This window comes from Solenopsis invicta, chromosome 16, assembly GCF_016802725.1.
Source record: "Solenopsis invicta isolate M01_SB chromosome 16, UNIL_Sinv_3.0, whole genome shotgun sequence".
NCBI classification, from domain to species: Eukaryota; Metazoa; Arthropoda; class Insecta; order Hymenoptera; family Formicidae; genus Solenopsis; species Solenopsis invicta.
In genome coordinates this window covers 16140559-16156978 of record NC_052679.1, presented here as the reverse complement: position 1 = coordinate 16156978, position 16420 = coordinate 16140559, and the positions used below count along the sequence as shown (strand labels likewise).

Sequence of the window (16420 nt, the reverse complement as noted above, 5' to 3'; positions counted from 1 at the left end):
TTGTACTAAATAAATACAATATCTATTTACATTTAGTAAATATCTCGCTGCAAATATTCAAACAAACGTTTATTAAAAGTGATTTTTTTCCTCTCAGTGCAGCAAACTTGAAAGTCGCTTTCTAAAACAAGCTGACAGAACTTTTGCGCCTACGTAATATTTATTCTCTTTAGTTTTTATTAGAGATTTTTCGTTATCGCCCTATTCAAATTACGTGCCTAATTTTACGGGTCAGAAACTGGTCTCAAACATTCTTATCGTGCGCGAGTGCGTCACGTTCTATCTCGTGTTTTTTTCATTATCAGTGGGTCGTCACGATAATATACGCATTCCGAAAAAAGTGAATAAGCCGCGCATTCCCGCGTGTTTTCTCTTTTCGACTCTTCCGACGCTTTAATAGACGCGAATTCGGATGTCGTTATCCATTGCCAAGTGGGAGGTAGGTAGCTCGATCTAAAAAAAAAAGCAGTTTAGAAAGCCCCCGGCGAGACACGGTTCTCGTCATTCAGTACGTACCATTCGTAATCATTGCGCAACCACCGTCGGGGATTGCAGGCTTTATACTTTACCAAGTGGTACGCTGGCGGGAAAAGAATCGAGGAACATCGCTGCTGCGCTAGTAATTAAGTCGCTTTTACGGCATTAAATACGTCACGAATAAATTTTAACAAGATCTATAAAATCCGAGTAATGTTCGTGTTACCAATAATTCGATATTAAATAAATCGAACGAGGGGAGTGTTACATTTTGACTTTGTAAGATTTTAATCGTCATTTATTTAATCTTTCATAAACTTTTCATTATGTTTATTATATTTGGAATTATTTATAGATTCAAAGCACAAATAAAAAAATTCTCCGTCCGGACATGATAATTCCAGCGCAATTTGAAAGCACGTGTCAATTTTATCTCCGCCTCCGTTCTCCGGTTGATCGCGACCTTGTTGTCATCGTTCACTCGGCGATTTCGATGTAAAAAAAAAAAAAAAGGAATTCAAATAATTCTATGTACGGGCCGCGCTTTTGACACGCTTCATTCCGTGGTGTAATCGCGCGGACGAGCACGTGCTGAAGCAATTATCGTGTACTATTAGCGAAAACGGCCCACGGCTAAATTCTTGACATACTTAGGTCATGAGGCGTTTCTGACGTTGAGGGATGGGACAAGGGGTATTATCTGGTCCGTAAACGATTTCTGTGGCACGTGACTGAAAAAAGACCTCTCTCTTTAATTTTCTCGTCTTCTCGTCTTTCTTGCTTACTAATAAAAACGTTAAAGTTTAATTGCAATTTATCGTTCGATAAATCAAAAACCGTTCGACGATCAAAAAAGTGTTACGCGGATAAATAAGTAAAACTTTACTATCGCTGCTCCCTAGTTGAATTATTAATGTCCAATCGATACCGGCAGTACCAGCCTATTTGGCTGTTGTTGACGATACGCGCGTCTATGTGTGTGTGTTTGTGCACGTGAGTATCGGGTTGTTACAAAGACTTGAATATGGAGAAGCGAAAGTGGAGCGCTTTTTTGTCGCGCCCACGGCAATGGACATCATAAATCGCGATCGTGCGCGCAACGGCACGGGGATGCTGCAGGTGCTGGATGCAGCGATTGGCGTTCGCCGTCTGATCGCAAGCGCACGTTTTCACCCGATTAAGCACGCAGTGTTGTTGAGCGGCTCGTAGATCGTCCGATTTGTTCGCTCGATAAGTGCTTTTAATTTAATAATCGCGCTTTCGTTCGCGTTCGAATTATACAATCGAAAGAATTACTAATTAAGAAAGATTGAAGCTTAATAAAGATGGTACAGAGGAAGATCGTTGACTTGTTTTTAGATTGTATTCCGTAAATAAAAATTAAAAATAAAACTTTGAAAACACAAATACAAAATAGCTATAAATATATTAACTTCTTTAATTATCTTAACAAATCATCTATTTTTATCGGTATTAATAAAGTGCAGCGTTTAGCTTTCGAGAAATAAAGCAGACTTATATTGGTAAAGCGAATTTTCTTTACTGATTAAGAAAGAAAAGAAATGAATTTGAAAAACGATTCGAGAAATATGCAATCATAGCCAGCTAATTTACAGAAATTGCTTTTATGCAGTCATTTAAATTCAAGAGGGAAACTCAGGAAGGGAAAAAAAAAGTTGATTTAATTATTCAAATTTTGCGATACTCGCTTGAAATTCTAAACTCTAATCGTTATACTGCCGCGAGAATAATCTGCGTAAATCGCCGTGAAAGCGAATTTTAAACTGGAAATGGACGTGCTTGAAAAGTTGTTCGGAAATTGGATTTCGAAATAGTTACACCGTGATTGAGCTTGAAACTTGGAGTAATTTATTTCGTTTTATGAATCTGCCTTTACGTTTATATAAATCGTAGACGTGTGCAACACACACAATGTTTAGCGTCTGCCGAGTCGGGTCTCCGAGGGGAAGTATACCACATCATTTTATACGTCATATCATTTTTATTCGTTGTCGAGCATTTAGGCGCAAAAACGCGTCTAGACATTGGTGCAATATTTATCATGCCAAATCTCACCCGTAATCGCTCGCATATGAAAGTACACGGGTTATTTTTTCAAAAAAGTTTGCTCGTACCGTCGTCTGAAATCCACCGAGAGACTCGAAGAAAGATCTTGATTTCTTCCGGACATTCCAAGCGCTCTATTTGTCTCGCAGACATTCCCCGCTCCGGAATTTCTTGCATATAACGTTGCAGCCTGATGTGTATCGGTTGCTATTAGAATACAACCTATCAGTTTTAGCTTTCCGATAATATATATCGGATGTTATTATCACTTTATTATACACAGGGTGTTTGTTACTGGGAAAAATCGGAAAAATCTGAAATTTTCAAGGAATTTTTTTTTTTATTTTTAAAAATTAGATAGGATTTTCATGAGATTTTATTGATACTTAGAAGTTTTTTAAAATTTTATTTTTAATTTGAAATTTTCCCTTTTTGACAAAATTGTTTCTTTAATCATTTTTTCTTGGTAATACAATATCGATAATCAATCAGCAATATGTTATACACATTCATTTACGTATCTCGCATAACTCGTAAGTTTTTTTTAATAAAAATGTCAGTGACAATAGAAGACAATACATTGTTCTAAATTGATATTGTGTATTCAATCCTCTTTCTGTACTTTCAATAATCCGTGCATTACGGACAGATTGTTACATGTCATTCAGTTTATATTGTTTTTTTAATACTTCCTGGAATGTAATAAAATCAAAAGTCAGCTTTTTTTATATACGATTAAGGAACATTATAAAGTATTATAAAATAAATTTATTTTAAAGACCTTTTAAAATTCTTTAATCTTACTTGGAATTTTAAATAGAACTCCAGGAAAATGCAAGAATTTTTAGAGAATTTTTTAAAAATTTGCATAAACACTTTATATACATCTCATACGAATTTAAATGATATAATTATTTAATAATACAATAATTATTGAATAATACACTGAAAAAAAATTTATTGTAAAATTAAAATCTTTAATTTGATACGTTTTGCTAAACATTGGATTAATTCACCTATTATTTAGTCGTACAAAAAAAAATATAATCAACCATTAATAACATTTTTTAATCGAGAATTAACTAAACTAACTCCCGTAGTTACTAACTCAATATTTAGTATTGAGTTCAGTTGAACGTATTGAATTAAATATTTTAGTTTATTAACAAATTTTTTTCTCGGTATATTTATTTTCAGAATTATTGCTACAGTAGAAATTACACATTGTTAAAAATGTCATGAAATTCAATATACTTTTAAGTTACACAAGTATATTAAATTTAATGTATCTGAAAAGTATATATATTTGAACATTGAAAGAAACATTTAAAAAACATTTAAAAAATATGTTTTTTAATGTTTTTAATGTTCTTTGCATTCGTTATATTACATTAAATTTTGCTGCGTATTTTTATGAGTGTAGTTTAGTTAAATTTCACCGTAAAAATTCATGCATATATTTTTCAGTACTAAATATATGTTAATATTCTTTTGTAATTTTAAAATACATTAAAGTACATTAAATTCCCACGCATTCTTAAAAGTGTAGTGTGCTTTCTATACTTCAAATGAATTAGATACGTGTTTGAAATTTGCTGAAAACATTAAGGAAATTTTTAGTACAATCGATAAAAAAACAAATTCATTGTTCGGCAACGTTGCCTGCCGCGCGTTTGAAACTCGCGCGTCAGCCGGCGGCGAGCAATGGCGGCCGCGTCGGCGGCGGTCGATACGAGGACGAGTCTAGGGACTCTACCACGCCCAATCGCGGCCGTCTGCGCCGCGCCGCGCGCGCCGTCTCGCTCCCGTACGCGCGCACCGGGCACCGGCGGCGCGGCGGCGGGCGGCAGACGCACCGTGTCCTTCTCCGCATCGCTACGCGAAGGAGCGCGCCGGCTCCCGCTCCCCCCACCACTTAACCTCTCATCGCGCGGGTTCCTACTGCCTCGCGCCTCGCCGCTCGCCGCCGAGCGGCACGCCAGTCAGTTGGTTTTTGTCCATCGCGTGGTGCGCCGTGCGGCGACTTGGCGCCGCGAGAGAGCGACTGAACGGGTGCTTCGCACGCGATCGGACACGCACGCACGCACGCACGCACGCAGTGACGAAACCGCTCTCGTCAAGCGGACGTACGTACGCAAGTACGCATTGTCCGGTGTTTCGTGCCGCGCGACGACGCCCGCGTCGTGTCGGGCGCGCGTTCCCGAACTAGGAAGGAAGGAAGGAAGGAAGGAACAGGCGCGTTTCTCGCTCTATCTCTGTCTATCGAGGGAAGGGGGGGGCGGGCGGAAGAAGAAGCGCGCCTCGTGGGCCCGTGCGGCGGATCGTGGTCGCGAGACCGGAGGCGCGCGGTCGGCCATTGTGCTTTCTTCGTGTCGCCGATACAACCGCGCGCGTTGTCTGTCAGTCCGAGTGCCTCAGTGTCGACCTGTAATCGGGTGAACCGACGAGAGAAACGTGTACGCGCGCCGCAGCTCGCCGCCGGCTAGCACCGTTTCGGAGCTACCCCGTCGCGTCGCTGCCACTGCTGTCGTCCTTCTCCACCTCGTCATCATTATCGTCATCATTATCGTTATCATCGACGTTATCAGTATCATCCTCGCCGCCTTCGTCCGCACCTTCAGCCAGCCACCAGAGGTAAGCGAGGCAGAGACAAAGACGGACGAAACACCGCTCGCGAAGCAGACGCGAGAAAACTCTGTCGGTAACGACGTCCCTCTTTCCTCCCTCCTCCCTCCTCCCGCGACATCTTCCTCGTCGCTTTCTCCTCTCGCGCGGATGACACGCGATCCATTCTGATCGCCGGGTCACGTCTCAACTCCGATTCGGTGGCTCCAGGTGCCTCCTCGATCGTCCCTCCTCGCGGCGGGAGCTAGCGTGACAGACACGGACCGGAGCCGGCGTGGAGGTAAGGCGTCTGGGAGTAGAGGAGAGAAGATGAAAAGGAGGGGGAGGGGGTGAGCCGACAACGAGAGCTCACGTTTCGATCTCACGAGCGCTGACGAGCGCTCCCGCGTTTCCCGCGACGTACGCACGCACGCACGCACGGAGACACGACCTCCCCCTCCCCAAGTTCACGGCTGTCTTCGTGGGCAGGTACCTGTCTCGGAGCAACGAGACACGGAGTGTTGCGTGATCCTTCGAACGGTGATGACGCTTCACGCGAGAGGTTCTCTATTATTTCTATTGTTGTCCTGAGACACGACTGCGCGAGCTTGATTGTTACATTTTTATTGTCAAGTGTGCGAATACAGGTAGCCCTCTGCTCACGACGAGGTTACGAGACTTCGGTTGTAAAACGGGTTGATCGTAAGTCGAACAGCATTTATGTGTCATATGAAGAGGGAAAGAACTGTCTTGTTCACGTGTTTAAAACTTTTACTAGATGTAAATCTGAAAATGATTCTGTTAGTAAAAATAATTATGTAGATTGCTCCAACTGGTTGCTACACTGAAAAAAAATGCTGCAATATGAATTAAAATGTACTTTGATTTAAGCAAACATCGAATCACGGGCTGATATAGTTGATTCAACTAAATTTTATTTAGTTAACTATATTTTAACTATATTTGTTATCGTCTTTACTTTTAATCTTTTTGTTTTTGTCATTTAATACTGTTATTGAATTAACAAAATATTTTCAATTGAACTGATGCTGTTGATTCAACATTTTTTTGCCTGTGTAGAATGTCAAAACTTTTTGCACCATTCCTCATCATGCTTGGACCTCCTTCGATATTATTTTGATGGGCTAACAAAATTATTTTCAAATCTGTGTTTAGCAAACTTTTTAAATATTTCAGCAAAACCGTTTTTCTGTGAAGAAAACATTATTTACGCAACATAATTATAATATTTTATTACTTTATTAAAATGAATTAATGCCGAAAGAGCGAACACAGGATGGTTGACCATCGTGTAGCGCAGGTACAAAAATTTCTTTCCAGAGCCGAAAATGATGCAATACAATTGTGTAGACAATGTGGGCTTGGAAAAAATTTTTGTACCTGCACTACACGATTGTCAACCATCGCATGTGGAATGGAGTATTTTACACTGAAGTCGATCTAAAACTAAGTATCGTAACGTCTATACTTTAATAATAATCGCTTGTTAATTACATTAATTCACACATTCTGTGAATGAACATTCTGTGTTGGTTCTTTCGGCATAAATTAATATTTTGATTTACTTCTTCAGAGCCTTTCCTATTTTAATTTTATTAAAACGATTACTTTAACTTCTGTTTGGCAAAGCAATTTTTTAAAATTATGATTCTTAATATATTCGCTGTTATAAAAATAATATTTAGACTTAAACTCAGATTAACTGCAACAAGTGATAAGAAAGCAACTCTATTTCTTCTTAAAAATATAACTCTTAATATAATATTTGATATTATAAAATTAATATTTAATGTGGGTCACTGGTTAACGAGTGCTTAATCAGTTTTATTCTATATATATAATCTACATTTTTAATCAATAACACTCGTCACAGTTTGCGTGGTGAGGTTCTGTGTACAATGGAGGAATATTATATATTAGGAATAAGAATTGAAAAAAATTGAGATTGATTCTTTAATGAATATTGAACGTATGGACAATGGATTCATTGAGAAAAAAAACTGTTAAACTGACTAAATTTTACAACTTGATTAATTTCTTCGGTTTATGTATTTATGTATAAATTTAACTCAAACACTTGAACTTTAAGTATTTACTTTAAACACACACACACACACAAATACTTGAATTAAAGAAATTTGATCAAGTTGAAAATTTTAGTCAAGTTAATTATTTTTCTTAGTGTATTAATAAAATATAAGATATAAATTGTTACACGAAATACGGCGTAACTTATTTATTTGTACGGTTTATTGAGAAAATTGATTTTAAAGCTCTAATTGCTATTCCTAATATCTATCATAATATTACTCCATTGCGTGCAGGGCCTAACTCGGTCTATTATTTCTCTTATTGTGGCAATAATACTGAATTGTCCGAGAATTTCATGCAAACGCGTTAAGTAACGATTCAATGACTAAAGTGCAAAGTGATTCATTGAAATCGATATTTTTATTATCTCAATCGTTTCCTTGGAACATATATTACACGTAAAGAACACTTGGATCTCATTCTTTCTTGATATTCAATTTCTCTTCGACCAATCTCAAGTTCTTTTCCCAAGCGAAAATATCGAGGGAAGTCTTTTCATCTTCTCAATATTTAATAAATTTTTAAGCGAGCTATATTTCACATGAAGTTTAAAGTTCATTCGAAAAGTATTCTTCTATCCGTTTATTTCTCCGCCTTAAGTTTAATTCGCTAAAAGTCTTTTGGTCTTAACCGTCGATTGCTTCACTTGTTAATTGTTAGATTCTTCGATAATCCGAGAAAATAGCTGCTTGCGAATCGGTTGTAGAATCTGCAGCGCGACAGAGACACGTGCTCGATGAACGCTCATCCCGCTTGGGATTTGAACTTTTCGGGTTTAAAGCGGTTTAAAGTGCGCTCGCCCGTTTCTTCTTCTATTTGCCGCCGCCGGGGGCAAATAGGAGGCGTATTAAACCGTCGTTGTCGTCGTTAGACGCGATTGCCCGGGTGTTTGCTCCGCAAAGAGAGAATCCGGTCGGGCCTTTGGAGCGCGCGAGAGGGTCGGATATTTCGCCGGTTGATAGCTTTATTATTGGTAGACGCGCGATTAATTCGTCGTTTTCCACCGTGTCCATTTATCTATCCGTCCGGTACGTCGAGCACAAATTCGCGTATAAATTCGCATTAAAATTTGAGACGCAACGTGGAGGCGAGTATTTACGATTCACACTCGGGCTAGTTCGAGTCGAAACTTTTCTCCTACTTTCAATCTTAGTTTTAGAATGTGTATAGGCTCTAGATAATTATAACAGGTTACAATCGTGGGAATTGAACTCTTACTTTGTGCGGGTTTGCCAAAGTATCTAAAAATTTAGTTGAGTAGAGATCTGAAAATAACTTTGTTAGGCTATCAAAATAATTATGTTGGACTCTCAAACTGAACTGCTGGAAAAAATTTTTGCAACATTTTTTACCGTGCTTGAACATCCGTCAACAATTATTTTGAGGATTTAACAAAATTATTTTTAGATCTGTATCCAGCTATAAATTTAGTTGTTAACAATTGATGAATCTAGTTGTTTAGTTTAAACTGGCTTGGAAACATGTTGAAAGGAAATCCTAAAATTTTCAGATTTATCCTTTATTTTCTCGAAGAAATTATAGTCACTTTAACTTTATGCCTCAAAATGATAGTTATCGGAAAATTTTTCACTTTGACGTTAAAAAAAGAGGTTAAAGAGTTTTCGACAAAACCTCTTAAGACTCTTTACAATTTTCTTATAGTCGATTGATCACAAGTAGCATCAAAAGAGGTCTTTGAGTGTTTAAAGTATCAAAATAGACATAAAAGTCTAATTTAGGATATCCGAGTCAAAATTTTATTTACTTTTGACCTCAGTTATCTCTTCCTTTTTACACTTATCTTGATACTTGAAACATTCAAATAGACCTCTTTGGAATCTATTGATTACAATAGGGTCTCTGTGGAGAGTTTTCTCTAAAAACTCTTTTAAATCTCTTAAGGAGCTCGAGAGGTCCAATTGAGGTCGAAAGTAGAAGCAAAACTTCGACTCTCTACTTTTAAATATTTATAGAATTTATGCAAGAGATATCTGTAACTCGCTGTAAATTTACATAAAACGTAAATAATATTTAAAGTGGTATTAATACGTAATAACGAAAAAAGATACGTGATCGTGTGTCTCAGAATATGTTTAAATGTTATTATATAATACGTAATATCGAAGAAAGATATGTAATCGTGCGTCTCGGAAAAATCTCTATGCAAAGTTTCGCTTTTCGCATTTTTCCTCTGTAGCTCCCGAGAGTATTATTATCGCTCTACGACGAATATCCATTTAAAATAAGGTTCCTGGGGAAATCCTTCCGGACCTTCTTTCTTTTCGCTGCGTTAGGCAGGATGTATAAATGACATCTTTCGATTCGACACGCGGCAAATGTGACGCTATCAATGCGAGAGCGAGGCGAGCAGAAACACTTGGCGATAAATCGCGGCGTGCGATTAAACGCGAAAATTTAGCTTTTATCCGCTGCGAGAAAGAGAACGAAGAGACGAGTAGACACACAGAAAGAGAGAGAGAGAGAGAGAAGACGAAGGCTTCAGGGTCGTCGAACGAGGCTTCCCGGATGGCATATACGTGTGTATGCGCTATATGCGCCTCGTTGACGCGGACCAGCGCATGACAGGCCGGTAGCAGTGGGACTTGCAATATTCATTTACATCCCAAAGTCTGCCCGTCGCCACCGCCGCCGCGAGTCGTAGTGCGGAAAAGCGTACTACGCGTCCTTCCGCGCGCACGTGCCCGCTGGCCGGCCGGTGGTGCTTGTCAGTCGAAGTGCTTACTCTCCACTGCAAACGTTAACACGTCGTCGGATCGTATGAATAAATATGAAGTAAATCCCGCTCTCGAGTCCACTTTAGACGACGTGTAACACGTACGTCGACGTAACTCTGGCTCTCCTTGTGTAACGCGCGAGGCAGGAAATTTATCTGCCGAATCGAGATTGCATCTGCGCAATCGTTCGACTTTTCTTTTTGCCTCCGAATGGAAAACTCTGGACAGGCACGGTAACGCGAGATTGGTTTAATAACTATAATTTAAAGTATTTACCTCTTTAATTAGATTTATATTTTATACGCATGTTTGCTCCTCGGATTTTTCGCCTTATTAATTAATGCTATTAAGTATAAAGTACAGCTGTAAAGCAACCGGATTTTATGCTCGCGCTCTTTTATTCTTCAAAGACAGACAGAGAGAGAGAGAAAGAGAGAGGGGCGAACGCGACTCTGTACCGTTATTTCCCGTTCAATGGTTTGTGTCTCGTGTGTCGCGGGTATTACGTACGTAAGTAAGTTCGGTATCGCACGGACCGCAAACCGTTGTACCGCAATCATGGACACGCTGATAGACGAACCACAGACGAGGAAACCTTCTTTCCGCTCGTCGCGATCTCCCGGCCGACGCCCGTCTCGCAAATTACCGTCGAGCATTTTACCTACCGCTAAAACCGTCGTGGCACGATAATATAGTGCCAGTGAAGTCGTCCTAATGAAGTTCGCGTCTGACGGCGGATTGCAAATTACGGGGGCTGGAATCTGAGATTGAGGCACGGAATTCGAAACTTCCACGTGATAGGGCGCGCGATCGAAATTGAACGCAGCCGCGGAATATCGCACGAAATCCGATACTCCTTTCTACGTATCGCTAACTAACTAATATCGAAGGTAAAATATCGATGTCACAAAGATATCTGTTACTGTATTCCAAATACCATATACCTTCGCGATAGTGACAGAGTATCTCCTCCAGCTCTGTCCCCATTAACGTGACCGACCGGCTGGATAAAATGGACGAGCTTTTCGAAATTTTTTTATTAAAAGTAATCACGAGGTACAATAATAAAGCATTCGCACAGAAAATCGTTGGAGATCAAATCAGAATGCAGTCTGATTTCTCCCAAAAATTAGTGATTCTGATTGAGAAACTTGTGAAGATTCAGAAGCGTAATGGTTTGTAAACTCGATCCTAATTGAGAAATTGAATCTTAACAGATTTCATTAGCTCTTACGAAAGTTTTGCTAAGGTATCTTTCGATTTTTATTTTACATAATTGGAATTGCGCAAAATATTGAAGCAATTTAAATATTTCTACTTTACAAGTACGAATTTAAATACTGAACGTAGAATGAACGTAGAAAGTAGAAGTGTTGACTAGAAGATTAGAGTTTTAGCTAGATTCTTCTTTTTGTATATGTAATACTGATTTTACTTCTGATTATACTACACTGAAAAAAATACTGTATGAATTAAAACGTAGTTTGATTCGGTTCAATTAAACATCGAATCGGATTATTATTAATATATGTAACTGATTCAGCTAAATTTTATTTATAAATTATACTTGTTATTGCCTTTACTTTAATCTTCTTGTTTCATTAATATTGTTATTGAATTAACAAAATATTTCCAATTAGACTGATGCTGTTGATTCGACAGCATTCTTTTCTCTTTGTAACTGTAGAGAACTTATAAAATTAAAGCTTACTCGTTAAGGCAATAAAATAAATACATTTTATTAAGCACTGATGGCAGAGGCACTAACGAGACCTTACTCTAACAATTCGGATCGTCATTGCTTTGATCGACCGTAGCCATAATAAATATGGCATTTGTTTTTTATCGTTATGTGGCAGATTCACTCATTAAAACATTGAAAAAATATTAATTAATATAAAATGTTATTTACAATAACAATATTATAACATCAATTATTTTATACATAGAAAGGAACGTTACGTACAGATTGATCGATATACGTAATTTTTCTTTTTTTCTTTTTATTCTCTTGAATTCCTCATTCGATTCTATATTATATAAATATATATTTTTTTTTATTCTATTGGATTCCTCATTCGATTCCATACAAATATACCGATTTGAATCGTGAAAAAAAAACCGCGAATTTTCTATTATTTTTTCTTCTATTCCAAATCTAATCTGAAAAATTTATATCTGAAATAAAAATAAAATTTTCTAATTAGTATCGCGATACAATTTATTTAATTGGGACAAATTTCTAAGCGAGCAGTTTAGTAATTTACGTTTTAGTTTATAAGCTCCGATCAATTTTATGTTGCGTAATGCACTTTTGGCGCTATTTTCTAAGCGAAGAGATGTAGATTGAACTTGGCGTGCCAGGAAACAAAGGGATTGCTATTTAATTATGCTCCTCTCGCGTATAACGAGAGCGAAACACAATGCGCTCTACTCGGTCGACCGTTGTCGCTTGCATCGGAGCGTACAACTTTCGTCTAGCTTAAACTAATTTCTCAACGCTCGTTGTACGTCGAGCATTTGTCAGCCGAAAATAAAGCAAGCTCTGCATCCTGCGTAATAGTGGCGCATCCATTCAAGGCTGCCTCATTATTATTATATCCAGATACTCTTTCTTATAACAAAAGCTGCAACTAATGTTCATTCACGTTATTTTCGATCTCTTGCACAAACATCTTTTAATTTTATTCCTTTTTTTTATTATAATTATCGCATTCTATAAAAATGCGTTACATCGTTAAATGTATATATGTGTGAAGGAAATATGAGTAGGGTTCGGTTAAACAAATGTAAGTTATTTTTTTTTATGAAATTGGAGCACTTGTGCTTGAAAGTTCGACCACTCTTTCACGAGTATGATTAATGTTGCGAGATGTTGCAACGGCTTAAAGCGTTGGCAATTTTCCTTTTCTCTCTCTCTCTCTCTCTCTCTCTCCCGCACGTGTGTACGATTGTAGTTTCTCTCGGATAAATTTCAAGAACGTGAGCCGACGATCTATCTTGCTGAAAGCCTCGCTAAAAATTCCGGAAAAACTCATCTTCCGCGCTGCGTTGCAAATTACGTCGGTACGCGTTTGAGAAACGCGACGAAAGTGAGCCCGGGTGATCTATAATGCAGGACGTGGAAAAAGAGCGCCGGATATTGAAATATCGCGTGGGTTAAGTCCCGATTGTAAAAAAAAGGCTCTCGCGCTTCAATTTGGCGCTCGCCGATCGTAAACGTTTATTATTATCGTCTTCTGCGGAGAACGCACGGCGTTCCTTCCTGTCGGCCAATAGCCATTTGCGCTGATACGACGGAATTGGCTTTTCCATCCCCTTCGGACTCTCGTGCCTCTCACTCCCTCTTTCTCGCGTACATATACACATTGTACATCCGCATGATATCGTACAACGTGCACATACATAGACACACACATGCACATATGGTGTTCCAGCTCAACTGTACTTCGTTTGACCTGCAGACAATTCCGAGAGAATCTTTTCTGGTCGAAGATTTCATGTGACATCGTTTTATTATTGTACCCTGAAAATTTTTCAATAGCTCAAGAATCAAATATTAATAGCTAAGTCTTTCGATGGATATTCATTAGTTTTCGGAAATTATTCATGCATGCCCTTTATACTAAATTTAATTTCTTAAATATTAAAGAGAGAGGCGAGGATCCGAAGGGGACAGAAGAGCCAATTCTTTAAAGAATGAAATCTAAACGAGTTTCTTGAATCAAATAACATTTCGTTATTTTTAACTTGCACGTGTATCGAAATTTACTACACTATTGAATTCGTAGTGTCGAATTCTACTCAATTTGAGTTATTTTTAATTATTCTTATAAGTCCGCCATTGCTCCTACTTAATATATTATCAATTTAAATAATACATGAAATTTGAGTCAAATTTAACATTTTTACAGTTAACTTGTTTAACTTCATTGTTTTAGTTAAATTAACGACATATTAAGGAGGAGCAATGGCGACCTACGGAAATAATTGAAAATAGCTCACACTGAGAATAACAAGCCGACACTACGGATTTAACAACGTATATCTCAAGGATGTAAAAAGTGAAACTCGAAAATTGCTGATTTTTTTACTGCTCTTTTATTATCATACGTAGAGTAACTTTTCATTTATATAATTGAGTATAGTGATCCAATTACAACCTTTCGAACCAAGGCTACTCTCTTTCGAGAGTTGAAATAAGTTTGTGACTTGAACTGTCCGGAAAGCTACATTTAACTTTTAAAAGACTCTTCGTTAATGTAACTTAAAACCTTTTCGAAGTTCGCGAGCAGAAAAATTCGAGTCGAAGTTGGCCGAAAAAGAGAACGCGGTCGATCCGAGACACCATGTATGCGTATGGACGCGCCCGCGTTACACCGCCTATGGTACCGTCAGTCACGTATAAACTGCATTACTGATTGACACAATGCGAACGCCTTTAATGCATATCAACGTCAGCGGCGGGTATTGTTCCGTCGCGCCGTTATTGGCAATTTCTATTTCACTGTGCAACGCACATATCGCGATCGGCGAAGGGGGGATCGTGCACGCGAGCGTAGCGATTCACCTCGTTCTCGGTTTCAGCTCGAGGATTTCAAAGGCGGGCGACTCTCGCTTCTCCCCTTTTTTTTCCACGTCGAATCGCGTTCGAATCACTCTTTATCGCATTCATGGTCATCGTAGCATTCAAATTGATTTATCATGCTGATGTACGCGTATTTCGCGTCGATTTTCAGCGTGCATGGAAGCGTTCCGGAATCGCGAACTGGCTCGTTATACACGCGTTTGCAAAGTTGACTCTCTTTCTCTCTCTCTCCTTCTCGCCTCACGTAACGCCGCGTAACGACATGAAATATACGCAATTCCCGTGTGTGATAAAAAAAAGCTACTGAATATAACATTGATGAATTTGCAGAAGGAAGAATTATTAATTGTACGAGAGGATCTTGGAAAAAAAAAATTGTGTATAGAATACACCCTGGGCGTCCTCTTCTTCGACGAGAAGCAAATATTAGCGGTGAAATGGAATTATGTTTGAAAAGGCAATTAAACGAAATTGCGCTGTGGATTGAACGGCACCGAGAGGGAATGCGATCGCAATTAATAGCGGGGATACACTGTTAGCGTGCTCGGGAATCCAGACACGCTCGACACGTTGCGCATCGTCGTGTCGTCAATTTACAGTCGCGTATCGCCGTATCGCCGTATCTCGAACAATGGTATGAAAAGCGCGTCGCATTCCAGAGCGCGCCGCCGGTACGGTGCATCGCAAATGGCTAACACTCTTCGCCATTCAGAAAAACCTCTTTCCGCCCAATCATATCTCCTTGAGAGAAAAAATTCTTGGGCGTATTGTCGAGAGGAAGCGCGACTCGCCAAGCGCATCTCTTATGTCGCTCAATTTTGCAATGTAGCGCGATGCGATGCTTAAAATAATATACGTGGATGATAATATTCGCGCTTTAAAAGCACGAATGATTATAAAATATAAAGTGGCGTATTTTATATCCAAAAATAAAGACTAGTAATCTACATTTATGTGAAGTAAGAATGTACAGTGAAAAATTGTTTTAATGAAAAAAGAAACATTTCTTTAAAACCATGTATTTATTATTTTGGTGTAAGCATTTGTTTTGTTTAAGTAAAAATTACCTTTCAATAGACGTATTATTTTAAGTATATAATTTTGTATTTTTATATTTTTTACATTTAAATAATAATTTTACAAAGGAGCTAATAACATTATTAAACTTAACTATGTTCTTAGATTAAAAATGATAATAATATTAATATAATGTTTATAATAATAATATTAACAATAATGTTTTATAATAATATTCTTGTTAACTTACCATGTTTCATGATAATAATATTACTAACATAATAATATGATTAAACTTAATTGTTTTGTCAGAGTAAAAAATTTGATTATCTTGAACATAAAAATAGTCTAACAGTAAATATTTTCTAGAGCTGCAAGAAAAAATAACTTCTCAATAACTTCTATTTACATAAAAATATTCCAATTAGATTTTTAACTTGACTGCCAGTGAATAAGCTATTACGGCTTCTCGAGTAAATAATTTATTTGTGTTAAGTAAAATTTTTCGTTTTAAAGGTAATTTTTTCTCTCAGTGTAGCTAAAGTAACATATGGCATGCGAATATGCTCATATTCCATGCGATGTATAACATATTACGAATAATAATCTACATAATTATTTGTGATTAAAGAGAAGATACACTGCAACTTAAAAAAAAAATTACACTTCACGTTATGTCATTACCGTTAAAAGGTTCAGTTTCGATGGGCCGCGAATTCTCGCGATTTCTCCAGCGTTCGTTTAGCTTCGGGCGATCTGTTTTACGCAGAATTAATCGAATCGGCTTCCAGCGGGAGACGGGCGCGATATCGGGAGAATT

The 16420-nt window shown here is 38.1% G+C and overlaps 1 protein-coding gene across 4 annotated transcripts in view; it reads left to right on the top strand.

Moving 5' to 3' along the window:
- LOC105199349 (G protein-coupled receptor kinase 5) overlaps window positions 1–16420 on the top strand; it is a 90707-nt gene that overhangs the window by 46645 nt on the left and 27642 nt on the right. For 2 of the 4 annotated variants that reach the window (XM_011166410.3, XM_039458273.1), the window contains exon 1: window positions 4404–5178. The exons of 1 other annotated variant lie outside the window; for it this stretch is intronic. The gene's annotated coding sequence lies outside the window, so the exon portion shown is untranslated. Of the gene's footprint in view, window positions 1–4403; window positions 5851–16420 lie in introns of those variants that run through there. One more of the 4 variants, XM_011166412.3, reaches the window with a different exon arrangement.